The sequence below is a fragment of the Sturnus vulgaris genome, chromosome 2 (genome assembly GCF_052056855.1).
Source record: "Sturnus vulgaris isolate bStuVul1 chromosome 2, bStuVul1.hap1, whole genome shotgun sequence".
Classification (NCBI taxonomy): Eukaryota; Metazoa; Chordata; class Aves; order Passeriformes; family Sturnidae; genus Sturnus; species Sturnus vulgaris.
The window spans coordinates 79726058-79753700 of record NC_142244.1 but is presented as its reverse complement, the minus strand read 5'-3'; the positions used below and the strand labels follow the sequence as shown (position 1 = coordinate 79753700).

General features: G+C 40.8%; 1 protein-coding gene and 1 long non-coding RNA gene across 10 annotated transcripts in view; one reads left to right on the top strand and one right to left on the bottom strand.

Annotated features, from left to right (window-relative positions):
• The window catches only part of FARP1 (FERM, ARH/RhoGEF and pleckstrin domain protein 1), a 200400-nt gene extending 183332 nt beyond the window's left edge, over positions 1 to 17068 (bottom strand). For all 4 annotated transcript variants that reach the window (XM_014873374.2, XM_014873375.2, XM_014873376.2 and 1 more), the window contains exon 1: positions 16720 to 17068. The gene's annotated coding sequence lies outside the window, so the exon portion shown is untranslated. The remainder of the gene's footprint in view (positions 1 to 16719) is intronic.
• Positions 15881 to 27409, top strand: LOC148224864 (uncharacterized). Of its 6 annotated transcripts, none has more exons than XR_015801566.1 (4): positions 15881 to 16017; positions 18098 to 18194; positions 26059 to 26091; positions 27327 to 27409. It is a non-coding gene; the product is annotated as an uncharacterized LOC148224864 (long non-coding RNA). The 6 variants fall into 6 exon arrangements; XR_015801568.1 differs by lacking the exon at positions 15881 to 16017 and adding an exon at positions 16343 to 16426; XR_015801569.1 differs by lacking the exon at positions 15881 to 16017 and adding an exon at positions 16421 to 16500.
• The last annotated feature ends 234 nt before the right edge of the window (positions 27410 to 27643 follow it).

The following is a 27643-nucleotide window of genomic DNA, read 5'->3' as shown; positions in this document are numbered from 1 at the left end:
TTTCAGCAGCTTGTGATCTTTGTATTTTTCAAACAAACCCTACAAAGAAATAGAAACAAGTATGAAGTAATATAAAAAAAAAACAAACTAAAAAGGTCTCAATTAGGTAAAGATAAGGCCTGGATGTAACCATAAAGCAGCTGGCTGAAGGGAGAAGGGCATGAAAGAACACTGCAAAGGCCCATCACATCACCAAGAACATTTCTTTATCCTTCAACTTCATTAAGATCTGAAGGCAAAACAGCCTTTGACTACAAACAAAAGTGGCATCTGAGCACTGGACTGAGCTCTGATCACTCTGAAAAGGAAAGCTCAAGCAGAGCCCTTCTTTAAGCATATATGAGAATGTCTGAGTTTTCAGTCTTGCCTTTCTGATGAAGTATCTCTAACATTACAGGGTATCCTTTCATTAGATTCATAAAAAATCCTCCTAGTCTCTGCAAAGGAAAAGAGAGTTCAGAAGCATGAAGGCATCTACTGTTGCTTATGTAAATGACATTTTGCTATAACAGGTTTTTAAATAAACTGTCTGCTCTCTTCCCTTCCTCAAAACGCTGAGATTATCACAGCAAGGAGGAAAAGTAGAAAATAAACATGCCCACAACAGCATACAGTTTCCAGGAATTGTGGTTAAGAGGAGAATCTGCTTGTAGTTTATTTCATTTTCCCCCCAACAAGTGAAACGGCAGGAAATTCAAGTTCCCATGTGCAGGGGACAAGTCTCTTCTGAATACACAACCAGCCATGCACAAAGCAGCCTGCAGGGGAAAGTGAGGTGAAAATCTCTCAGAGACAAGCACACTGGAAGTGTATCATACATCTCACCATAAGATGTTGAACTTTCCAGACCAGGACTAGTAGCAGTAGCATCATGAGCCTTGCTGGGCAAGAACTGGTTATTTTCTGCAGCAAAAAATCCCCAAACCCAAACAAGCAAAAACACTCCAAACAAACAAACAAACAAACAAAAAAACTCCCCCAAAAGCTAAACTTTTTATGCAAGTGTCCTTCATATCATTTAAGAAAGATAACCTTGTGTTGTAGTCTGCACCTTGGCAGTGTTCCTTTTTAGTCCTCTCTATGACTTAATACATACTCTACTAGTAAGACAAGAAACTTGGTCAAGTCAAGAAACAAAACAAACTAAAAAAAACCCCACCACACAGAAGACCCAAAACCAAACAAAAACAAACAAAGACAGTGCAATATTATATTTTTAGGTAAATTTTTTTGGTACAAATGAAAGAAAGATAAACAGAGGACTTAAATCATTACTGAAAACTAAATACATTAGGTAGGAACAAAACTTTACATTATAACTGTTGTTCCGATTTTCCTGTAGAAGTCCATTTCCATCAGCTGATAAATCTCAAAGATTTATTTGCAATTTAATAATGTGTTTGCCTTTACTTCGATATCTCTTTTTCCACAACCAGTAGGCTAAACAACATTTACACACTTTTTCAGTGTTACATCATCTTATTTACATGTACTGCTCTTAAACTTTTTGTCTTAGAAATTAGCAGAGAACTTGTTTCTTTATACCAAAATGCCAATTTTACTACAGGACTTGGAAGGAACTGAATTTAAATCACTAAGATGTCTTAAAGTCAATTCTAAAAATGCATCAGAAAAAATAAATAAAGAAAAAAACAAAACACAAAACTTTACCACAAACAAGACTGGTATTTAAAACAGAATGACTGATTATACATAGAGAGATTAAGATTTCAGGATCATAATTAATTTTTGATTCACTAATATTCAAATATACTGAAATATCAAGAAGTTCCTTAATTATCTAAAAGACACTAAGCTTGTAAGATATCTAATTTATGTGGTGCCTTCAGTTAGATGCCTGAAATTCTTCTTGTGCTTCAAGCTTTGATGCACATAATCCTAATTTTCTGCCAACTCTGCAAAAATAGTCTGTAAGAATGCTGGAACACAGTGATGATAATCCAGGAATAAAGCAGAGAAGTAGCAGGTGTTGGAAGAGAGCCCATTTACCTAATGAGAGGCATGGAAGTTCTTCCTCACACCCCTCCAAGAAACGCCACCTGGAATAATTCTGCCTGGAAAAAGTGATGTTTCTGGGAAAGCTGTACAGAGGCAACTTATGTCAACTTTCAAATTACTTATGGAATGGTACCAGAGGATACAATGATAGTGGTACCAACTGCAAGTCTGAAGTGAACAGCTCAGGCTGACTCTTCAGGGGAGGTGGGAGCAATCCATGGAAGGTGTGCAAGCAGCCAAGCTGCACACAGCAGCTCACATGCAGAATAAAAGGTTCACTCCAGAAAGGACCTGAATACCTCACTGTATTAAAATAGCCACTAAATACAAAACAGACTGTTTTCTAGCCTTGCAATAATTTTGATAAGCTCTACTTGCTGCTAAGAGATTACAGAACTAGAATTCCTTTTGCTCAGTAACTGTACCACAGTACTGAAAAACTACCAACACACTTCATCTTTGCAGCAAGGGATAATGGATATAGGCAAGAAATCAAAATGTAAAGAAAAATGCCACACAAACACTATGTGCTGGTGTCTCACAAGCCCTAATTCTCCCTTTCTCACAGAAAGATTTCCCTGGATCACCTCTGGCACGCTTAAGAAAACCACACTATTCTCAGCATGGTGAATGTAGCAAGGCCAGCAGGAGCATCCCATGGACAGCAGATAAATTGCTCCTGTCCTTCAGTTATCAGCTGTGTTCAAGGCAGTTTCATCACTCACATTATCTCCTGGGCTTGCTCTGATGGACCCTGGGTTTCATCCCCATTTACCAAGCCCATACAGCTTTTCCTGTTTCACTGCCTCACGAAGTTCAGCCTCTAAGTGAATTACACTTCTTTGTTCACCAAGTCAATCTTCAACAAAACTTCCAGAAAAAGCACTAAGGTTACTATTAAACAAAGCAGGCACACAGCCATGAACTTGACATTTTCACCTTCTTACAACTAAGAGTGAGTCTTCCAATTATTAGGACTAGTTAGTAGTCAGTTAGGGAATACTGTGTGTACAATTTAGGAGGCTTATGGCTCTGTTCTCATCTCTCTGAAATGCATAAGATGTGGAAATGGATAAAAACCAACTATTTATGAAACCATTAGATCTTGTAAGTTAAGGAAAGAGATAGGACTTTTTTTTTAATGGAAGACAATGTAATGGGAAGAAAAAAGTATGGGTACGGGTATTCAATCCTTTTAAAGTCTTTTCCCCCCAGTTAGTAAACTGTAAGCATGAAGAACCAGCAGAGCAGCCAAATGCAATATTTCTTTAAGGGAAATAAATAGTATGTTACCACAGCCCTCAGCTTGCAAAGTGACTCTGACTTTTTGCATGTTCTGCAAAAATAAGATACCTTTTAGGCAGCTCTCTTAATGGATGCATTCAGTAAGGAGCCTTCAACGTTGCATTCATCTAATGAAAAAAAAACTTAGTGGCTGTCTTAGTAACTGGCAGGAAGCAGAGAACCTCTGTTAATGTATATAAGGCACAAGGACACCTTACTGAATTCCTGTAGTAAAGTCAAGCTTGCTTCAAGGGTCTTAAATGATCTGAAGTACATAAATGAACTCCTTATTCATGACGGATTTTGAAAACAAGTATGACACTTTAAAGCTTTCATAGTCTAACAGGTCTCTAACATCTTAGAGCAGAATCCATGCTCAACTAACACTTCTGCTATTTTACTCCCCTATTTTGTCTCTAGCATACCCAAGAAATTCCAAGATATGCTTCTGCTATCATCCTGCAGCTCAAAAGCCAGACATACTAACCAAAATAGGTCAACATGCCTTACTAACACAGATAAAATGACTAAGCATATGGTAACAAAAGGGAACCTTGAGGTTATTAATCACAAACTGCTTCAGCTCGGCATAAAAATAATGAGCAATTACACTCCAAGAAAAACAAATGCGTTTAATATTTCCTGTAATGGAAGACAGCAGTTAGATAAAAATCATTAAAATTCAGAAGAGAGACTGAAAGATCTAATGCCACTGGTCCACTAAGTAGGTTACTCAAGATCCTTCTGGAAAGCCAACTGCCAGGAAGAAAAACCTAAAGTGTTCTGTCCCACAGGTAACAATTCCCTGCTCTAGAAATGGACAGCCTAGGACAGAGAAAAAGCTTGCCAGGGAACAGAGGAGACTGACACAGCTGAGCAGAAAGAGAACAAACTATCTGCAGAATAATGAAGTGTGGAGCATGTAAGGGATGTTGTCTGCAAACTGAGTGGGAAGATTGAGGAAGAAAACTAGAGCAGTTTGAAACAGACCAGTTTACCAGCAGAAAAGATCCTCAACAGTAAGATGACAAACTATGAAGTAGGCTTTACTTTTCCTTTTAATGGAAGTAATGGTATTTCAGACATCTGAAAGATGCATGAACAAAAACTCGAGTCCTTATAGGGAGCACCCTTGAACTAGATTATGGATACAGAAAAGCCCATTGCCAAGATTCTTACTAACATTGGCTCCAGCCTGTAGTTACCTAAAACTTGCCCTTTAGTCAATTACTGAAAGTACAGCTCTGCAGGCAATGGAAACAACAGGAAGCTCATCCTACAAATCACTGAAAAAAATTAAGCAGGTAATATCCAATGGGCACTTACCATTCAGAATGTAAGGGACTGTCCATTATAGACTTAAAGGTGTTTACTGATCAAAGTGTCTCATGTGAAATGACAGAAAAAGATATTAAGTTGTAAATCCGTATGGAAAAAAAATATTACCTTTATGGAAAAAACTACTAAACAAAATAAATATCTAAATAAATCAGATCATTAATAGTCATATTCTTTTAATAGTTGATAACTGTCTCAAAATCAGTGCATTTTTACCATACACACAGAACTTACACAACAAAGAACAGAATTTTTAAAAAACATTAAATTTGAATCTTGTGATGATCACAAAGAACATTTTTAACTGACTGTATTCAGGCACAGGGGAGCAAAAAAGCCTTTAAAACATCCACTAAGATAACTGTCCAAATCTGGGCTTGCCATTTGCAGTCTAAACCATACCAATCACATACAAGATCTGTTACATTTAAAGGCTTCATGCCAAAAAACCTTAAGTTTTATTGGGCCATCAAAATACCAGATGAGTCTCCAAGGATGTGCATTCCTTCCATACTGTTAAGAAAGCTGTAGGACTAATGGAAAAAGAGTATTACTCAAAACTTACATACTTACACTTTTGTTGAAGATATAAACAAACAGCTAACAAGTTCCAGGAATCTATGTCAGAAGAAGTTTTGGCTATAAGCTTACTGAAACTTAAAAAACATACATAGCCTGTCCTTCCACTACTACATTTACCTTATCAATGGAAAAGATGAATACTGTAGATATTGAGGATAAATATGATGGAATGCTGTCACAGATAGTAACTGCATTAAGAAAAGGAATTAAGAAATAAAAACATGAATAGAATTCAAGAAGGAAAACAAGTTAATACTGAACAAATAATATAGCCAGGTTTGGAGGAAACCAAATAATCCTTAATACCTGAAAACCTGAAAAAAGTAGCATCAGTAACATCTCACCTTTACTAACGGAATTATTCAGATGGCAAATTCTTCTCCCTCCATTTATAATAGAAAAGCCATAAATTCATTAATTTCTAGTGATCGAATACATTTCCCTAATCAGTCTTACAATGTCAACAGTATGGTTCATTTTGATTGGATTTTTCTTAATAAACTGTTGTTAAAACTAAGACAGGAGGAATTGATCTTCCCAGGTATGCCAGCAGCAACACATACAGAAACATGACATACAGAAATAGAATCCCAGTTTACATCAGGCTTTTCTTCTACCCTGAAAGAAATTCAGCCTTATTAAAGAATCAGAAAAAAGTCCCACTAATCCTGCTAAAACACTGAGTCTATGCATATGGGAATTTTGTGGAGGGGGAAGAAGGGGAAATAAAGGGTGGACAAAAGAAACTGGCACAAAGAAATGGGTTACTGTTTTCCCCTCTAACACGAACTAATTGCATACTGGGCAAGGATAATCCCCCATGACATTCCATGCTTTCAAAGGTCAAGACTTTTGCTTTTCAACTGTCCCCCTCACATGTTATTCCCTGAAGAAAACAGTCTGAAGCTGTCCCATAGCACAGGCACTCTCATATGTGAGGGTTAAGGATTCTAGCCCTGCACAGTGAAATACTGCACCAGGCATACCACAGCCCTCAAGGAGGGCAGATGAGCACACAGCACAATTAAACAAGAAGTACCAATAATAAACAGAACCAAGAGCTTCTAAAGGCTATTCCGAAGTCTACTCCAAAATAGTAGAGATATGCTACAAACACAGTCTTATTCACTGTACTTAAAGTACTTTTTTCACCTATGCTGTTGTGCGACTTTAAATTAAAAGTAGGGGTCCTCTCTCTTGGTGTTTTAAGAGCATCTATGGAAAACAAGACTGGCACCACTGGGAAAGCACACAGCCGAGTGGGACCCCTGTGTCCCTGTGATCAACTACATAGGAAACACTCTAGCCACTGCACCAGATAATAAAAATCTTTGTTTCTCAAACACAAATATATATATGTGTGTGTCTGTGTGTATATACATACTGATATCTATAAGATAGAGCCCTCAAAACAAGCACCTGGGCCGTTGCTATTGCTCCCTGTAGTCCTCTAGAGCACAAGCAATTTGATTAAACTTCCTCAACAGGAGAGCACTAAATAAACACTGTAAATTAAACAAAACTATGCTGATGATCTAGCTGCAATTACTTCCAATTGATTTGAGTCTTTATTGTTTCCTCAAGCTTTAAACTTTGTAGATAAAAAAGGATCAGGCCTTACTGGAGGAATACCAAAGAAGGAGTTATGAAACTTCCCTTAAACACATTCAAAAGCAACCTGGTTGGCTTGTCCTCCTCACAAAACTGCAATTAAATTTAACCTGGAAGTTTAGTGAAAAAAATCAGGCTATTCCAGGGTTTTCCATTAACAAGCAAGTTAATGCTTAGAATAAACTCACTCACTGGTCAACATACATACATACACACCAGAAATTGCTGCAGCATATTTTATTTCAGTATAGTCAGTCACTGTCAAAAGACTTTAGGAAACTTCTGCACAGCTCATTCAACACAATCCAGCTCTGGGGCATTTCAGACTCTTCTGAGCCGAGCCAAACTGTCACTTGATTGCAACAGGAAACATATGCACACAAGTGAAGTGGGTTTGCTTACTGTGATACAAATATTCCATGAGAAAACAAAAGCAGGTATTCTTATTCCACTCCTGGAAACTCCTCTGCAGAACAATCCTGGAATAACCCGATGATTTTAAAATCTTCTTAGGTCCTGAGATATGTATCACTGGGTTTGTTTCATAATTAATTTTCAGAGAGTAATTTCATTAATAGACTCAATCTCCTTGTAAGAGCTAGAGCTATTATTCTGATTAATTTTCTCTACCATGTCTCCAAATCCCATTTTCTTGTCAAGCTGGAACCATGCTCAGATCACCCTTTTTTTCCCTGAAATTCTTCCTTCTCTGAGGTTAGCCCGAAACTGCCACAGATAGGAGGCTTTAAAACTTCTAGACACATTTTACATTTTTCTGTAGATTTTTTTTTTTTAGATGTATAGCTACCATTTTCCCTTCATGGCATATATCCAAGCATCAGTTCCAATCCTGGTGTGCTTTTAAGTGGAAAGAACTTTGTTCAGGTTAGAGGAGGCATTTTGTTTTGACAAAAGCAGGCAGAAAAGTACAATACAGACTCTTCCTCAGGATTTTTTCTACTGAATTATGTTTACACCAGAATTAAAAATTTTTGAGCTTTCTTGAAGGACAGACGGTATCTCACCCCGCAGCTATAAATATCCTCATATCACACTGATCTTGCAGAAAATTCAAATACAAAGATGAAGAGGCACACCTAGCTCTCTGTTATTTTCTTTACATGACACAGGAAGGGAAAAATGTAGTTTTATTACTTATATTCATCCATTGTGGTACACACTCAAATAGCTCGCCATCCCTACAGCTAACTATTCCAGCTTTTAATAGGTTATTCTTTCCCTGTGTATTAGCTGTTCTCATTATACCACCTATTTTCTACTTTAAATATTTCAAATAATAACATAACGGATGCATGTTCAAACATTATTCTCACTTTTGAGGAAAAGAACTTTGAAATAAAATTTAATAGTTTTATGTACTGCCCGAAGAAATTCCACTAACAGATTTAAGGGAGTCAAAGCAACCCTAGCAAATACCCAGTTAAGAACAATATTGCCTTCAGTTTTAATGGTTTCAGACACACGTCTGAATATTCTTGAATATATAGACTGTTGGGTTTGTCAGAGCTTTTTTAAAGCAGAGAAAATGAAAAGTCTACATATCCTGGCTCCAGAAAAAGAGAATTCTTCTGAGCTCCCTCTTCTCATCAGATGTAGAAGAATACACACACACCCTTCTCCATCACAACGGTGATCTAATTTTTCAGTCATACGCTTGCAGCATGCTGCTATTAGTCTCTAACTCGCCTCCATCACGTACTTTCCCTTCATTCAGGAAGACAGGATTGGCTTCCCTGTGTTGGGTTTTCTCAAGCAGAGAGCTACCATCAAGTGTTATTTGCTTATTATTTTGTTGCATCAAATGATCCTTGAAGCATTATTACAACTAGAAACTGCTCCAGTGATTCCTCTGGTGCCTCAGTGTGCAGACACTGCACACAAAATTAAGAGACAAATGCTTGAGTCCAGGCCATTGCCCAGTGGATAATTATTTGGTTCAGAATGTGAAATAGTCTTTGATTTGCATTTTAAAAACTGGACAGCTGGAGTTAAAAATCACCCAATATCCTGCTCTTGCTTGCATTACCACTTCGGTACTTCACTAGATAAAGTCACACTACTTCACAGCTCCAGGAGGCATTCCCAGATAACTGCGGGAAATCACGCTTGGTGTCAAAATGGGCAAGGGTTTTGTGAAGATTTCACTTTCTTAACAGGCTTCCTCAGTGGCACATTTATTTCCTCGTCCCGAGAGCCACCACGTACAAGTGCTCATGCACGGCGACCGACAGAGCAGTAAACATTGGTTACCCCAAAAGTGACTCTTCCCTCAGCCCTGCGGGGCAGTGACCCGAGTCTCTACCCCACCTCTCAGCTTTTAGTGAAGCTTCGCTGTTTGCACAGCATGGCTGAAGCTGCCTACCAGTTTACTGAGGTACAGAGAGAACTCAGAAACAAAGGCGCAGCGCTACCATTCAAGCCTTAATTGTAAACAATATGAAAAAAAAAAAACTGAGATGGAAAAGCTGCATGAAGTTACCACCAACAGCTTCTCCTCTCGCACAGGTCTGTTTAGAAGTCCTTATCTTAGAGGCTTACTTCCGACTCGTGTGTTTTAGGCAAATGGATCCTACACCCTTGGAATGGTGCGGTTTGTGACTTATCTCAGTATTCAAATATGACTATTAAAAGCAGAGCTGTGAGCAGCACTTAATTAGAATGCCTTTTAAAACCTTTTTTACATTCAAATGGTCGAGTCACTTGTCCTTCTCTCCACTGCAATACCATCACACCATCTGCTTTGTCTTTCTTTTATTTATTTGCTATTGAGACATTTTGAGGGTATTTTCTGCTAGCTTCAACTTTAATATTTATCGACCACACATTGTAGATACACTTTCCTTTTTGCTCATTTTGTTTCTTTTAATGATTTCCAGTATTTTCTCTTTCATAATACTGAAAATTATGATCAACATTTCGAAGGGCACAGACGGGAGAAATGGCACCCTGCACCAAAACATTAAACAATGTTATTTTCCACATTATACTCATCAATTCAGGCAAAATGGCTAATGAACAACATAGGTTACAACGGCAAAACCATACAGCTGATCTTCCCACATGCACCAACTGATGCCCCTGTTTAAAAAGCACTATTGAATGTTTAATGTATTAAAGGCAAACACAGTGCAAAACAGAGATTTTCACGAGGAATTCCCACCATTATAAGATAGGAGCTGAGGTCTTCAAATTGAAAAAGACTGAATATTAGCCAAGGAGACTAATCTCACAGATTCACACAAAGTCAACTTCTAAAATGCACAGAGACTGTTTGGTTTATAAGATTATATATACTCTTCATTTTCTAAAAGGTACAGCAACCCCTTTCCATTTCTCCCTTTAATATTTTCCATATTGTTAAGAGCCTAAACACTAACCACTTCCTGGAAAATAGGAAACTCCTGAGGAAAAAAAAAAACCAACATAATTTCTGTAGGTTCTTACTTTTACAAGAGCTTTACCTTCCTTTTTAGCCTGAATGTTTGAGAAAATAACCTCCTGCAGGACAAACTAAACAAATCCTACTTCTTAATCTGAAAAAGACACTGCTATTATACAGAGCAATAGCTGGCCAGAGACCTCTCAATTGTAATCACTGTTATTGCAATCGTAAGACTGCAGAGAATTAACAAAATAAAACCAAATCAAATTAAGCTCACTTTGATGGTAAGCCACAAGCAGCAGCGAACTCCAGAGTAATTGGAAATATGAGAGATTGACAGAAAAAAACAAACTACTTAATCCCTAAACAACATCCCATCCCCCTTTCCCATAATCATAGGAAGACCAAGGTGGCCAGGGAAATGCTCCAAGTCTGTCTGATACCTGCTGTGATCCCAGAGTCTCTGAATTATGTGAAGCTCTCTTCCAACTGAACAGTGAAATCATCACATCCTCTTTTCCTCTTAGAAATTTAAGATTTATTTTCATTTACTTATAAATGCAAGGGAGAACACCTCCTTTTTAAGTAGCATTAAAATCTGCTTGGGATTTCTGCCTCTCTTTGTGCAGTAATATGTTTTAAACCCAACTCATAATGAAAAAAGGCACCTATGGAACACATATTTGCTATTTCATATAATTTAATGGTATCCTTCCCCTCCCCTGAACTTTCAGGCCAAAATCAATGCCACACAAACCTGCTGAACAGGAAGCCTAATTATTCTAACGTGCAACCAAAGCGATAGGGAGTTTCTCAGTAAAACTGATAAGGAGAGACATAAAAGACTAATGAGCAGCCTGCCGGTGCTCCATTGCTAGGCTAGCAAAGGTCCCCGTGGAACACCTTTACCATTGTTCAGGGGAGAGACAGAGGCTGGGACACATCCAAAAACAACACTCAGAGATTGAAAGAGTGAACACATAACATCTGCAGCTCGGGTTCTTAATCCAGGCACAAAAATAAATTATTTGAAAGAGTGTAACCAACAGAAAAATGCCCGATGTGGCGCAGAAAGAGCCAATTAAACACACTCAGGTTACTGAGCAGATAGACAGACCCTTTGTGCTGTTGGAATACACTGACAAATGTCTTCTTGACCCATGCCTGTGGTGCAGGTGACTGAAAACAAAGGCCTTTGATTAAGGAGACACAGTCATCAGTATTATTAGTGGCCACCGATCAAACTACTGCAATAATCAGGCGTGAAAGATGGAGAAAGGCCAGTGGTGGCCAGCAGAAGCAGCAGCCCCAGATCAGAAAAGGAAGAAGCATCCAACAATACCAACTCCTTCCTGTTACTGCCAGCGTTTCCAGTTTACCAGTAAGTCATCTTTTGACCTACAAAACCGTGTGCTCTTCCCCAGCAATGTTTTGTGCAAGACAACCCAGGAGCCCGAGTAGCTTGTCCCTGAGGCAGCGATGCCATATTCCCTCTGTACACAGAGCACAGTGCCTCAACTCAAGCATAGTTGTTTCAAACACAGATGGCTTCATACCGGTATCTCTGTTCAGAAACTCACAGCTTTTCCTCAGATAAAACTGGCCATGTGAAACATCTGCTGTTGAATTTCTGTAATATTTTGTGTATTACACACCTAAATACCTGGTGCCATAGATATATCTATATATAGATATATAGAGATGCTCTGGGGGATCTAGAGGAGGAGAGGAAGGTCCCCTTTGGTTGCACAACTTAGCCTTTTCATTTCTGTTACCCCTAATGAGGAAGAGAACTTGAAGCAGCAATTTAGAGAGCCTTACAAGACAGCGGGATCACATGTTAAATTGGAGTGTAATAGCTTCTTAACATACTTCCATTATGGCAAATTCAGCCACCCTGCAACGTCCAAACCATTCATTTCTCCCCATCCCAGGACAGCATATTTGGGAGGAAATGGGGATTGAAGTCATTGTTAACACTGCTACTCGTGATAAATCTTGTGCCATGGGTCAGCAACCTCCAGTGCTGATGCCAAAAAAACCTGATTTTAATGGTAAGCACCAGAGCAGAGCATAGGTAAGGTATCACCAGTAAGGGAAGCAGCATCTTGGAAACAGAGCCTCCCACTTTCCAGGGGGCTTTTACCACTACACTTAATTTATAAAATGGGAAAGGTTATTGTAATATTAAAATATTGAAAAATACTGTTGTCTGCAACCACCATCCCTGCTTTATACCAAACTATCACCCAACCCCTCAGTTTTCTTCATGCCTCGTAACAAACTTGTATTGTACAAAAATCTTCTGTAAGCCTCAGCATCCAGATTTCATGGCTTGAGAAAGTTTTTTTTCTCCATATTATACAGTGACAAAAAAACAGATTTTTCTATACAAACTTCACTGCATAACACTGAAGGGCACACTACAAAAATCAGTTCCCACACGAGATCAACAGAAAACAGACCTTTAGCACCTTCCTGAACTTCATCAACAAAGCTTCATTTTATTTGAGCACCAGCTAACAGAGACACCATTCTTTTTTTTTCTTTAAGTCATTTTTGACATCCAAGCATGAGGAACAATTTCCTCCATTTATATTTCCAGAATAAATGAAAAAGAAACGTAGTTGCAAAGGATCATCTCTGCTTCTCAAATCCCCCAAAAGGCATATCATATTTTCCTTTCTCATAACATTTAATCAAGTCTGCTTCATTACAGACAAGGGCAGAAAGCTCATCATGCTGCCAACTGATGACAAACAAGATAGTGCCCACAACCCACAAAAACTGACCTGTCTGATTTGCCTACATTTCTGCAGGCCAAATTTACTGACATTTTGCACAAATTCAAAGCTGACGACTTTCTATACCTCTGAAATTAGTCTTCTGTGCCTTTACAACCAGAAAAACAAGCTGTTCCTTTATTCTCCTGAGTTCAGCGGTCCATCTGTAAACTAGAAACTTCACCATCTACTCAGACAGTCAAAAAAGTACACAAAAAAGAGGAAACTATAAAGAAAGCAAATACACAAACTGCAACCTTTCAAAGTCATGAAATTGAGCCTGGAAAGGGCCTTTTAAGATAAACATGCCAATTTCTAAAAGAAGAAACAGAAAAAGCAGAACTAGTTGGTGGACCCAAATTCAATAAACAGCATTTTTATCATGCTTTTCTAAAAAAGACAATATAAAATAAGGGCACTGGCACAGACAAGAACCATGAAGAAACAGTTGGGGGAATAAAATCAAACCAGAAACTGAACCCAGAAAGTTTAGTCCTTAACATTAACAGTGCAGAACGAAAAGTACAATGCTAATACATTGATTCAGCACTAGAATTTAACCAAGATTAGTAATACAGAGGTTTAGCTGCTGAAAACATCCACTAAGAGCTTCATTTATGTATATAATCAGGGTTTGGAACCCAATCCTACAGTTACAAAAATTACTTCCTAAATATGAACGTAAGCTTAAAAAGATGAGTTGAGTCAATCCTCTGGAAGTTCTGGATCCAGATCCCCACTGCAGTCAGCAAGATGCAGATCTGCTTTTCCCCAGATAGAGCAGAGGGCAGGCCAAGGTCAGAGCACTGACCTGCACTTCAAATTCCAGTCTGGGGAAAGAGGGACAGACAGCCACTAACATGCAGGGAACAGCCAACACTGTTCTCTGCACAGTTTTCCACCTTGTAAAACCTGACGGGATGCACTCAGCTGGAGATGAGCACTCGATTCTTCAGCCCACTGTGAGCCCTGGGATTTCTGTGCCCAACAACCAACTTGTCCCTGCAAACGCTATGAAAATGATATGGTCCTGGGGACCACCTTCCCCAGCTTCATGCCCTAACACATCTCAGCTTGGGAGTCTTCACAGCAGTCAGTCCCTTTGAGAAAAGCATGTCCAAGAGCAAGTAAAAATTTAATGTAAGGTTATTTCAAACCAGAGAAGCATTTCTTTTAAATAGCTCCATCATGAAGCATATATAATCTAAAAAACTGCCAGAACTGGCTGCCTTGCATTCATCAATGTCAAAATTTTCTATATATTTTCTTTCTAGAAGAGCTGATAATTATCATCATACATTAATTTTTTAAGTGGAAGTTTGGATTTTTTACTAAGTTAAATTAATCTAAAAATCAGAAGGGAAAATTTACTGAGTAACTCTATAAATTCAGAATTCTCTATCTGAATTTTAATGCAGAAATACATCTCATCAGGCAAGTCTTTCTTTTTTTCTGTTTCAAACCATCACATTTAAGTAGCGTTTCCCCTAAGGTCATTTATCTTCCACAATTTTACTTCAAAAATTTGGTTACAAATAGCATGTTTAAAGATATTGATTACAAAATGACTAATGAACTATGTCAACCTGGGGGAAAAAATCCAATTTGAAGTCCAGCCATTAAATAGAAGTCAAGCTTAGATATTATACATTCAATCTCATACCACCTTTTGACATTTTGAAGTTCTAAGTTACTGCTTGTTAAATATTTTGCCCACTTTCCTAGTGTGTTTGATCAAAAACCAGAGTGCAGAAAAACAATAATTTAATTGACTGTACAACGTAGTGCAAAAAACAAGCTGAGAAATACAGCTTTCTACCCCCTTCCTGTGATGACAAACTACTGCCAACTACTCCTTCCACAGGGATCCACAGTTCTACATTTGAACTTAATTCCATGGGGATAAAAGCATCTGCACCATGTTTGGACTGATATAGCCACGTCTAAGCTTTCAAATATAGCCATCGTAATTTAATGTATTACATGCAACCCCTCATCTTTATTATTTGCAAGGGAAAGGAAAGAGAGTCTGCCAGATCCTGGAGCAAAACAGTATCTAAGAGAATGAAGTTCTGAATTGGAAAGCCCAGACATTTGGCGGGGCTCCTGAGCAGCAAGAGTTGTCACCCTTTGCTGAGCACCGACACTTCTGGCACATGGCAAAAGGGGAAGAGCAGCTCTTTTGTGAGTTTGGGCTCACCAAGGTCCTGGCTTCGTGTGCGCGGCAGGGCAAGGCAGCGAGCCCTGCACAGACACACACACACACACAACACACTCACAACACACTCACACACACACAGAGCTCCCGTCCTGTCCTGTCCTGTCCTGTCCTTCCAGACCCGGCAGGGCCAGCACGTGAGGCACAGCAAAGAGGATTTCGGACTTTCTGGGGAGGCACAGCCATTTCTAAAAGGCTCAGATCCACCAATCAGCTAGATATCACAATTATGGCATAAACATCCTAAAGTAGAGGAAAGATGTATCTTAATTCAAAGAGAACTTCTGGGGCTTTTCTTAACTGACCCCCTTCAGAATTCTATTTTTCTTGGCTTGATTCCAACATCAGGTACTTGCTGTGAACGGGAGGCAATGTGGAGCAGGAGTCGAGGTATCTGAGAGATATGAATAGGGGAACAGCTGATCGATGCTGCTCTTTTAGAGCAATCACCTTTCAACTCTCGAGGGACAAATCTCTTTGAAGGTAACCCAAGTAAGAAGGCCGTGACCGAAAAAGATACGCTACGCAGTAATTTCACGCCGGCAATCAAGCGAATCCGGCAACTTTAAATCAACTCCGCGGAGTTTACGCGTGCTTTAAAAAGAGAGTGTCACAAAAGCGAAGTAGGCCTACCGCACATGAGCTCCCGCTCCGCAAATAAATTGCAGTCTACGCTAAACTTTGCCCAGTGCTTCCCGGCTGTCTGAGGCTCATCATAACGAAAAGAAGGCAACGTTCGGCTTGAAACCGGCGAACTCGCCAGCTCGGACACGAGCAAGGTGACGGCAGAGGTGTCGAGGGCACCAGGCTGGAGGCACCTCTGCCACCCCTGGGTATGAGGGAGCCAGAGAGGGAGGGAGAACCGGGAGGCTGCAGTCGCTACAACCACTTGGGAAACGCGGGCTGATGGCTCTGGCCAGGGGCAACAGGAGCCCGTCCCGTCCCCGCTGGCCGCCCCGGATCGAGACGGGAGGGAGGCGCTGCCCTCGCACGCCCCCCGGAGCGGCACCTCCCCGCCGGCTGCCGGCTGGGCTAAACCCTTCCCCGGGCCGCCCCTACAACTCCGCCCGGCACCGCACATCCCTCCAGGACTCCCGCCCCGCAGCCGGGACCCGGGGCTGGGTCTCAGCCCGGGGCGAAACAAAAGGCACGGAGCTGCGCTGCCGCCCTCGCCGCCGCCCGGCCACGGTAGCCCGGGGACGCGGGGAGGGGCGGGCGGTCCGCCGCCGCTCTGCAAGGAGCCTGCCCGCGGATTACCCGCGGTAATAGGATTACGCGGGGCCGAGCGAGGTGTCCCCGCCGGGCTGTCACCGCCTGGGAAGGGGGCGGCGGTGCCGGGGGCGGCGCTCGGGGCCGCCGGCTGCCGCCCGCCCCGGCCGCCCCGCGGGCGGGTCCCGCAGCCCCGGCCGTGCTGCCCGGCGGGGCGGGCGCCACCCGCCGCCGCTCCCGCCCGGCCCCATTGTTTGCCGTGCTGCCCTTACCGTGCGCGGGGCTGGGGCGGCGCGGGCTCCCGCCGGCTCTCCTCGCTGCGGCTGGTGCAGGGGCAGTCGCGCTTGGCCGCCGGAGGTCCGAGCCATTAAAAGCTCCGCGGGAAGGAGGAGGAGAAGGCGGAGGCAGGAACGGCGGCGGCAGGGAGAGGAGGACAGCGAGGGGCTCGCAGAAGCAGGGTCGCCATGTCCGGCTTAGGCAGCGGGGGAAGCCCACCGGGCCGGCGCGGAGGAGAAGGGAGGCAGGCGGCGGCGGAGGTGCCGGTCCTGCTGCCGCCCGCGGACCGGGGGAGCGGGAACTGGACGCCGCTCGCCGCCGCTCTGCCGCGGCTGCACCTCCCTCCCCTAACCCTGCCCCCTCCCGGAGGGGGAGCCGCCGGCGGGAGGAGGCGGCCGAGAGCCCCCTCCAGCGTTCGCGGGCGGCGGCGGCCGCTCGGATCAGCGCGGCGAGCGGGGCGCTCGGCCCGGCCGTGGTACCCGGGCAGCCCGAGCCGGAGAGCGGCGGGGGCGCGGCGACCACCGCCCCGCATCGCTGCGGTACCGGAGGGGCTCCGGATATCCCCATTCTCCTCTGCCTCCACCCAGGCACCAGAAGGGACGAGCAGCGCCCGGGTGTAAGGGAAGGGTTAAACCCGGCTGCAGCCCCAGGGCAGGGGGAGCGGGAGGCCCCGCGGGTCTCTGTCCCTTCCTGTGGATTTTGGGGACCATCGGGCGTGGGCACACAGCGGGACACCCCGCAGGAGGGCTGTGCCCTGCCGCCCTTTCTCGGAGAGGGAATTGTTCGCAGGCAGCCGTGAGGCTGTGAAAGTAGGCGGGTCCTGCAGGAGCAGCCAGGACACTGCCCCGGGGCGCCGTGCATTAATGGGTACCCCAGCTCTTCTGCTGCCGGAGCCAGCAGAGAACAGAGCGGTGCTTCGTGTGCAGGGAGACGTCCCTCCACACCCATCTTAGTCCCAAGTGCTTGCCTGAGGTGCCAGAGAAACCAAAGGGCTGGGTGTGTGAACTGTGTTCGCATTTATGGTTACTAGTTCGTCATAAATCCTATTTTCGTCCTCGTTGGACAAACACAGATCAGTAAAGTTTAACCAGTAGCAGCAATCTGGGCTTCAGGTTCTGTCTCTCACGGCAGAACAGCCTTCAGTACATCAGCGGAAAGAGCCGGGCAGGCAGAGGGCAGGGCTGGGTGCGTGCCTCCTCCAGAGTCCGCAATCCCTCCGAGATCTGGAGTTACAGCAAAAGGTTGTCACACCTAGGGCCAGCAGAGCTGTCTGCATACAGCAGCTCTTAAATCACCCCTTACATTTGCATACCTGAAGGGTTACAACGTGCAAATCTTTGAGCCTTCTCCCTCTTTCACCCTGTGTTTTTCCAGGTAGAAGACTGGGTGGTGCACACGAATGAGAGATGCAGGGAAGACCCTTCAGGTCTTTGAAGTTCTCTCAGTGACCCAGGAGTGAGCAGTAAACTAGGTATGTATTTCTAAAGTAAGCACCTAGCATTTAAAGGCTATTTGAGGAACCGTGCTGCTATATCTAGTTTTTAATCACAAAAGGAAACAAAATTATGTGCAAACTCTATATTTTTTTTGTCCAAGCCTTGGCCTTACTTAATCTCCAAAAGACAAAGTCCTCTTCTGCCAACAGCAATGTCTATGCACAAACCTCACTATAAATACCTTAATACATGTGCTATCGAGCCTCCTGAGATCAAGAGATCTTAATTTCTCTAGTCAACCCCGAAACCTTAATCAAAAATGCATACATTATTGAGTTAAAAGCTGGAAACTGCCTTTACCTATCAATAACTGACAAATAAATTATTGTTATTTCCCGCAAAACTTCTTCCATGCAAAATGCACAGTCCGTAGAAGAGTCAGAAGAAAGACATTCTGTCAATGTAGAATGCAAATAGAATAGAAATAAAGTAAGAGAAGAGAGTATTTTGATTGGAAGGGACCTATGAGGACCAGCTAGTCCAACTGTCTGACCATAGGAACTATGGTTAAAAACACTGACATAATAAAATTATTGCCTTTTCCCAAATGCTTACTTCATCAGCAGCTTTAATTCTTATTCAGGAGTGGCAGCACTTAACATTTAGAATTTCCTGGTGCTTTTTATCTACACTTCCAGATCACTAATGCCTCATTCACACCTAACAAAAGAGTTGTTGTTATCTAATTCGAATGTATGATGTCATCTTCAATGCCTTCCAAGTTGGAGTGAAATTTCTGGGCACTGAACAAAAGTAACAGGTTGCCTTGCAGCTATTGACCATTTCTTACCAAGCTCCAAAAAGCAACGGTGAAATATTGTCTCGAATGGTGTATCTTAAAGTTGGTAAGGTGTTGAGCATTTCTCTAGGAGCCATGGGCACGTTTACATGTGTTTATTTAGTTAATCCTTCTATCCTTGGGTGTTCAGAAGGCTGTCAATGACCACTAAGGACTGACACCTGAAAAGACAGCAATTTTTCTCTAAAAGTATTTCTGTCTTGTAAATTGCAAATGGCAGCATCTTGCACTCTTCTGATGTGATAGCTGAGAAAAGCACTCACTGCTGCTGTTAGTTTCCTGTAGCACACTGGGTTACATTTCTTCCCTATTGAATAAGATGTGGAATTTGTTGGTACATCAAATAAACAGGAGAATTTGAGAGAAAAGGCTTTTGTTTTTGGAAAGTCACTGAAATTAGAAAAATGGTTCTAATTAGTTCATGTTTCTGAAAGAAAACAGACAAGCTTTGTCTTCATCCACTGACAAAGAAGAGAAAAGCTGGAACTGGATTTCAGATTATTAATTTCTGCTTTACCAGATAGAGGAGAACCCAAGGAAAAGGAAAGGAAGGAGAGAAGTATGTTAAAAGGGTTCTGTCATCTTGAGAGATTGTATCTTCTGCACCTTCTGCCTTTTCTCATTAGGAAAGAAATAGCAACGGCTACAACGGAATACAAATACAGATCTCTGGAAAGCCTTCACTTTTTCATATCCTGGGATGATTTGCAGTTGTTTTTTCATGGACACTTTGATATGTTGTGCGGTTCTGGAAGGTATGTGTGTATGCAGGCAGTTAAGGCAGAGTACCTTCAATTTCCTTTTTCATCTCCCATGTGGGAACTTGTTTGCCTGTCTGTGTTCTTTGTCTAACTAAATTACTGGACTCAGACACCAAGTATTTAGATTAAGTTCTTTGGTCTGGTTTACACTAAGGTCATACTGGATTTTTCAGTGGTCCTTCTGGCCTTGAAATCTATGCCTCTTTTGTGAACTACTTTACAATATGTGAGTTCACGTGTTGGTATGTTTCTTTAAGGTGAGAAGCTAAGATGCTGCCCAAACTGAAATCTGTGTATTTCAGAAGTCTAGTAATTCCTTTTCATAAAACATTCCACAGATGTTTTCCCTGGAGCTTGAAATTTTGTTTCAAAGGCGCTTTCAGCAAATACTTCCATGCTAGATTTATCAGTGTGTTCTTGTATAAATGTGGTTTGGGGCTCAGTTTTGCAAACCTATGGCATTTGATTGCTCACTTTTAGGCTCTCATATGCCTTTATGTTAACTTGTGTAATTCACCAGTTTTTGCTAATTTCAGTGCAAGAACGTGACAGAACTATCCATCTTCCACCATTATTTTTTCTATACATTTTGTAATACACATTCTGGATTTCATCTACATTTCAAAGGCTTTTGTTTGCAATATATTTTTGTCCACGTCTTCTCAAAATATTAGAGTTATTGGTTTTTAAGATTATCCCTGGCTATTCTGTTAAGATTACTAATGTTGAAGCAATGTGTCCTTCTTGTTTCCACATTGGAGGGCAGTGTTCGACCTATAGCTAGTGGCCAGTAGTATTTTACAGTTTTCATAATAGTGTATAATACTAGCAGTAGACCATGTCTTAACTTTTGAGAAAAAACCCGAGTATTTAGTCAGTTGGCAAAGGAGTGAATTTCTAGGCTCACATTTCAGGATTTCCATGTGAAAGAAATACTCAAACATTGAAAAGAAGCCATTCAAACACTTAGAGCCAGCTAATTAACAGATTTTGTTTACTGCCTGCTCAAAGGGTATAATATCATGACTTAAGAGAGAGCTTTTTAATGGTGTTTGCAGGTTTCCCAAGTCCTTAACTTTTTAAATAAACAGAATTTTGCATGTCAAGCAGTTGGAACAGACTCCTCTCCCTAGCCTCAGCACACCAGACAACACCAGCTCAGTTACATGTTGTCATATTTACCTTGTGTTGTCCAGTTTCAGATCAGTGAGTGTTACTTTAGCTGCATATCTGTGCTCAGATCATCAACAGTGCAACAGCTCATAGAGGAAGCATCTCTGAAGCTTCAGAGCTAGAAAGTTCATTTGAAATTTATGAACAATTTATACCCCTCAAAACTACACAGGCTGCATTGGCTTATACTTTTTTGGTGATTGCTTTTTCCCATCTGCAAATCCAAGTTAGAAAAAAAATGTTTGTTTTAAAATGACACTGATCCTTCCAAAGTGTTCATTAACGGACAAAACTTACTACTGCAGTGTAAATGAAAAAATAATAATTTATTATAATTATTGATAAAATAAAAAATATCCTAACACTTAAGGAAAAAAAAGCCAAGGGAAAATATAGATGTTTCTAAACTTTAAAAAAAAAATCATTCTGCTGCTCATATTTGAGCTTCCTCTCCTACAACCCACTTTCATCTTTTCTCCCAAAGAAAGGAAGAAGAACACTGAATATCAGGACAAAATGCATATTCTATACCACTATTTCCATCAGAAACTCTGTCATGGTGAGGAGAGAGAAGTGATAAGGGAAAGAGAAAATATCAGTAGGGCTGAAAAGATTTCATACAAACCAGCCACATTAATCTTTCAATGCTACTGTGGAGAAGAAAATGTGTTGTTTTAAATAGAAATGTGTCTTTAGAATTCATAGTCTAGGGTAGAACTCCCAGCACCATAGTTCATTCTCTTCCATTGTTTTTGTAATTTTGGACAGAGCAAACCGTTTATCTGTTTAAAGAAGCAATGAAACAAACAAAAGAGAAACAAAAAATGTGATACTTTTCTAGGAGGAAAGTGCAACTAAATTTGTTAATTTGTTTTGAAACCATTTAACTGCATGATGAAGAAGAACCTTTTAAGTATCAGACTGATAAAAGTGAGTATGGTTTTAAACCAAATAACACACCCCATTTTTGCAGCCCTTTAGAATTTATACCATGACTAAACACAGCTGAAATGAGTCCCCTTGCAAATATGAAAATGAGAACAATATAGAACATTAAACAAGGCTTTTAGCATTATCAGACTTAAAGATTCCCATGAAAACAATAAATCTCTTGCTCTCCTCAACGCTCCCCGCCAATATTTTTGCTGTGACCTTCTGCAGGGGAACACATCTGGAACACATCAGTGTGTTTGAATAGATCCCTCTGGGATAATCCCACTTCAAAGTAGTGGTGGGGGAGTCTTATCTGGTGCTCTGTTGCACTCAGGATCTCCCATGGGTCCTTCTGATTTCATGCTGGCTGACAGACGTTTTATTTTTACAACGGGTAGTTACAACAGGTGGCTTAGTTATTGTCTTCTCCATTGTCATATTCTCCTGTTTTAATGTTTAGAACATCTAAATCTGGCTGTGGGGAGCAACTGTAAAACCTGTCAAAGCAAACATCAATTCAGTGTATGATTTTGCTATTTCAGAATGCAGCCTCTAAAATCAGCCCATTCCTAAATGTCAGACGAGAAGCCCAGTTTCCTCAGGGTGGTAATTTTTATGCATCCCGTCTGAAAAACATAACAGAATGAAGAGAAACAAGACCATCAATTTTCTGTCTGTGCTTAACATAATTAGCGAAATTCCTTCTTCAAAAGGGATCTGTGAAGCTTTCTGTTCTGAAAGTGAAGAGCATTAAATAATTTACAGAAATAACGTTTCACTGTAGAAAGCAAGATCTGCATAATCTGCGTTTAATATCATCAAATTATTAGAGACTAAAAAAACATTTTTTCCTTCTTGTATTTTTTTATTTTTTCTCAGAAATAAAATTTCAATGAATGTAAACAAAACAACTGCTCTAGCAAGTAGAACTTAGATGAAAAAATATGAAGTATCATTTCCATTTTACTGATGAGAATAATCACCTACAGTGACATTATCTATTTTCTACTACAGATTCCTTTCAAATCAGGAAGGAAACTTTTCCTGGAAGGTCAGGTATATTGTGCACACACTTTTTCTCCCATCAGCTCCCATCAACTTGCTGAAAAAGGTGCCCAGAACCGTTGGTCATGTTCCTCCCAGTGCTGGTTCTGTCACTGTCCAAGATGCTCTTTAACCTGTTCCTTGTCTCAGCCTGAAGCTTTCAAGCGTGACTGATGAGTGCTGTCCTGTTTCCTAGATTCTGATGCTGAAGACAGACATAGAAAATTTTTTGTTTACAGCATCTTCATTTTCTGAGGTGCAGGTCAGAGACACAAAGGGTATGAGCTTTTCCCATGCCTGTTTTTTTCCACCTAATATAATGAGTAAAAATTCATTACCACTATTTCCCATTAGATAATTTCCCACCCTACTTAAGAGAAAAAAAATTCCCTTATGTGCATTAGTACTAGTGTGGTTTTCTGTTTTCTCAGTTAGTGGTCTGTATGCCATATATGTCTCATTCCCGTCAGCATTTTGGTGTTGCATAGTATCCAGTTTATTGTGCAGTTTTCCACTCTATAAATATTTTAAATGTGAGATTCAGGGTTCACTCTGACAATGAAATAGAGAAAGCAATCACTTTTGGTTCACCAGTAATCTTTAGGATACAATTGTCCTTTAAATATATCTTAGTTTTCTCTAATGACCATTTGCAAGTGAACCAAAAGAAAAAACAAGTATCTTTTTTTAAAATACTAGATTTTTAAATGGACATGACCTTAATATAGAATTGGATTGGATTCACTTGGCTGAAATGGGACAGGCTTAAACAGAATAGTTCCCAGGAACTCTATTAAAGCACCAGGAGTTGTAATAATAGTCCATACTAGATTTAAAAAAAACCAACTCTGCCTATTGTCTTATGCTTTTAAATTCTGAAATGCAGTCTTTTGCTTCAGCCCCACCTATTTAGTTTGTTCCCTCCACATTTTCTCTGCAGTTGATAACAACATTGGGTATCACACATCTGTTCTGTGCCATATCTCCCTCTGGCACTGGAGAGGAAATCTTAATCCCTATTTCCTGCTGTCATCTCTCATCCTAAAGAGGCAGATCAGTAACAAAGGAGCTGCAGTTCTCATGAAACTGCCCAAATATTAAAATGGTTTAATCTTCTACTAGGGAAAGCCAGAGAGTCTCACCACATGCCATACTTTTTACTGCACTTTGATCCTTTGTGTAAGCTACAAATATTTAGAATTTCATATATGCCATATTTGAATAGAGAAAACCAATCCATTATCTTCTTCAAAATGTGTAGAGAATAAAGGATAGAGATTTAATTATTTTTGTACTTAATTACTGATTTATCTTTTGTCTTTTTTTAGAATCCATGTAACAGTGTCAAGGTAATAAAACACTTTTTTTTTCTTCTCAGGCCCCAGAGCAAGTGTCTCCATGAATATTAGCACTGAGATGTGTTTTATACAAAGTGATTCCTGCTCTAGTTGATCCTGTATAAGCTGGGTGAACAGTTATTTATAGCACCCAAAGCCCCATGCAAAGATGTGAGTTTTGACTGTATAAACAAAATCAGTGAGGGGAAAGTGAGGAGTGCTGTAGAGAAGGATGTGTGCAAAGGGCTGTGTTAAGCCTCATCAGAGAGCTGGGTGTCTAACAGAAGATGGAATAATGGAGCTTTAGGGAAAGAAAACAAATGGGACAAAGGTAAAGTAATCCTTTTCCTAGCCTACTCTCCCTGCTTCTGACAGCCAATGATTTATAGACATATTGAGAAAGTAGTTTCCTCAGGAGCACCTTGCTTATTAACCATTCACACACCCTTGAATAATTTGTTTTAATAATTATTAATTATTCTTGACATCCAGACACATTCATTAAAAAATTACAGTGTATAAAAAACAAAGTATTGGTTTAAAACATCCCATTTAATACTTTATTTGGGCAGTTTTGTGGTGTGAGAAACAGTGAATTGTTCCTGGTTCACCTACTCCCCTGCTTCAGTCTGCCCTGCAAGCACTCAGAGTTCAGTTTGGTGATCAGGCAGAACAAGGATGAGAGGAGTCTAATTCCAGCATCTTGGAGGTTGAGGTTATGGAGGTCTTTCTTTGTTTCCCCAACCATAATAAATACTATGGGACGGTGTTTTAATAGCAACAAGGGCAGATGAAGATCCTCTCTTAAAATTTAATATAACTTCTTTACCAGTGAACCCTTTCTAGTTTTGCACTTGAAATGTGTTTTCTCACCACACTGCCACTTCCAGCTATGTCTTTAAGCTTTTCCTCGTTTTAAGGACAGGCATCCACACTTGTTGATGTTAATACAGAGCCTCAGGAGCTCATCTACAGACCTGCTGTTCCTTTTCACTCAGAGACTGACAGGCATCCCAAATGAAACTTATTTCCTCCTTATCCTGAGGATGAGGAGAGGTGGCAGGTTCCAAACAGAGTTTGGCTTTGTAGCTGCAAAGAGAGAATTGCTATGACTGTCTCATTTTACTAGAAGGCATTTATCCATGGGCATGTACTTTATTCACACTCTTTAATGACGAGAGAAAACGTGGATAGGCTGGAGACCTGGATAAACCGGTACTGATTTAACACTTCACTTTCTCTTTGTTTTCTTTCATCTCCATCTACTGGCCAGAAGCAGCTTTAGCTGGAGCACAGAACGGCTGAAATACGACCACTGCATGCACATACTTCTTTGCACTGACAAAAACAGTTTTGGGGGGTTTGGTGTTTCTTTGGTTTGTTTGTTTTCCAGGGATACCAATTCTCTAAACAGACAAAACTTCACAGTAAAACATGGCTCTTGGCATTTTTTCTCAGGTATTTAAAAATCGTGATGTTGCACAATTTAGTTCAAGTAATATAGGCTAGGTAAGCTTCCCTGATTCAATATTCTGTGTTACATTATTTCTCACCGATCTGAATCCAAAATGTGAATTTTATACCAAGCTTTTTTTCCTGGTTGAAAGATTAGCTTTGGTTTTTAGGACAGTATATGAATTGAATATTAAACCTTTTAATTAATATACAGCAAAGCCTAGACAGAAGATAGGCCTGTGCAGTTATTAAGGAACAGCATTTTGTTAACAGCACATATTACATAAAAAAATTTACTTCAGATATTTTTAAAATAAAACTTCCTTTTGCTTCATAGGAAAAAAGCAGCCACACATCTAGTGCAGAAATGGTAAGTAGAAGAAATATCCCCTGTATTTTTTGTTTCTTACCCACCATCAGAAGACACTGGCCACCTTCAGTAGGTAGCAAGCAGTGGTAACGGTGTTGGCAAAATGAGAGACAAGTAACAACCTTCAGAGCAAAACTGACTGAAGTTAAACTTGTAATTCCCATCAATCACCATTAAGTTGAGAATACTTCACTATATACTCCTGGGCAGTGGTCCCTTGAGGAAATTCTGCCAACATATACCCTTCCCACTCTTCTGGAAGAAAATTCTATTCCATCAATGAGTATGGCTCATCTGGTGTCTCAGGGGAGCTTTGAAACTCTTCTGCTAGCAAGAACACACAAAAAAACCCCATCCCTCCCAAAAAAATCCCAAACAACTCCCCCCCAAAAAATCCACTAAAAACAAATCCTGAAAAAAACAACAAATCTCCTTAAGTAAGTGAAATTCCACTATACTGTCTGCATCTAGTGTTACATCAGCACAAGTTATTCTTAAGCCTAGAGTGGTAACAATACTAAACTCAAAAGATATTCTGATTTCTTGGTTTAGCAGCTACAAAAATTCCCTGTATCTGAACTGAGGTCATGGGCAGCCTTTAGAGTGAAAAAGAAAAATCATGAAAATCATAACTGACTTGTATCTCCTCAGTCCTACTTTTCCTTCCCGAAAATGCACAGAAAGTTTATCAGTGGTCTGAACCAGAATGATAGGAAATGACCTGTTGCAGAGGTTGTAGAAACGCTCTCTTCACAGCAGGAACTGCAATTCCTTATCTCCTAACCGAAAAAATGAATTTCACACTAACTCCAGCCTTGCAGGATGGCCTGGTTTCAGCTAGAGTAGCTAGCTGAAAATTTTTTAGGTAGCTAGGTAAATTTCTTCTCAGTAGCAGTTACAGTGCTGTGTTTTGGATTTGGAATGAGAATGTTGTTGATAACACACTGATGGTTTGGGTTTTGCAAGTTGTGTTTATCCTAAGTGAAGGACTTTTTTCCTCTTTGTTTCATGCTCTGCCAATAAGGAGGTACACAAAAGAAACTGGGAGGGACCATCGCTGGGACAGGTGACCCAAATTAACCAAAGGGATATTGCACACCACAGAATGCCATGCCCAGTGTATAAACTCGAGGGGTTACCTGGAAGGGTGGCTGAGCTGGGTTTGGGAGGGTGGGTCTGGAATCGCTCAGTGAGTGGTGAACAATTGCACTGAGCATCATTTGTTTGCTCTTCAGGAGATATCCCAGGCTGCCACTCCCATGCTGATTTCCTGAATAGGCTCAGAAGAGCTGAGAGGTGATGTGGCTTCTCTACCAGGTAATTTAAAAGATCACAGTGATTTCAGTGAGCATAATCTGTGAACTTGTGACAAATGTAAAGACCAAACATTTAGGCCTCTGGGCTGTGAAGAGTAAGTATTACCTTTGAAAAGCAAATACTCTGATACACAAAAGTGGCTGAAAACTCAAGGGACAAACCCAGATTTCTACTGGAATAATTTGTATTGTGGCTGTTAGAATTTAGTATTCAAAGACAGGAAACACAGCTTTCA